Raw genomic sequence first — 714 nt, 5'->3', positions numbered from 1 at the left:
AAGGATAATAACATCCAGAAAGAGGACATAAGAAAACAGTCTTCTCTGTCTTGTCCCTTCTAAGGGAAGAAGGTAGAAAGCATAGTTTGAGAAGCTTGAAGGGTTGCTCTCTTGAAATGGTTTTCAATCCTGGAGACAGATAGCATCATCTGGAGAGTTTTTGAAATCATTCAACTAGATAATCAGAATCTCTGGAGGACAAAGATTTTTAAGCTTCCCAAGTGACTTGTAGGGCTTCCCAGGCAGCACTAGTTGTAAAGAACCTGCCTGCCACTGCAGGAGATGTAAGAGACTCTGGTTCAATCATTGGTCGAAAAGATTCCCTGGAGGAGGGCATGGCAGCCCAATGCAGTATTCTTGCCTGGAGACTCCATGGACAGACGAGCCTGGAGGACTATAGTCCACAGGGCCACAAAGAATTGGACGTTACTGAAGTGACTTAGCACACACGCATGCACACAGGGAGCAAGTTCAACTCCGCCCGTCAGCAGATAATTGTATTAAAGCTTTACTGAGCAAGGCCCTGCCCACCAGAGCAAGACCCAGTTCTTCCCACCAGCAGTCCCTCCCATCAGGAAGCTTACACAAGCCTCAGCTTCACCCATCAGAGGGCAGACAGAAGAAGCAAGAAGAACCACAGTCCCACCGTGACTAAGGCACATTACAGAAAATTAATCAGCTTGAGAAAGCAGACAGTCATGTCCCAGATGAAAG

This window comes from Giraffa tippelskirchi, chromosome 4 (genome assembly GCF_054371585.1).
Source record: "Giraffa tippelskirchi isolate mGirTip1 chromosome 4, T2T-mGirTip1v1.2.pri, whole genome shotgun sequence".
NCBI classification, from domain to species: domain Eukaryota; kingdom Metazoa; phylum Chordata; class Mammalia; order Artiodactyla; family Giraffidae; genus Giraffa; species Giraffa tippelskirchi.
Note: the sequence above shows the minus strand (reverse complement) of the source record.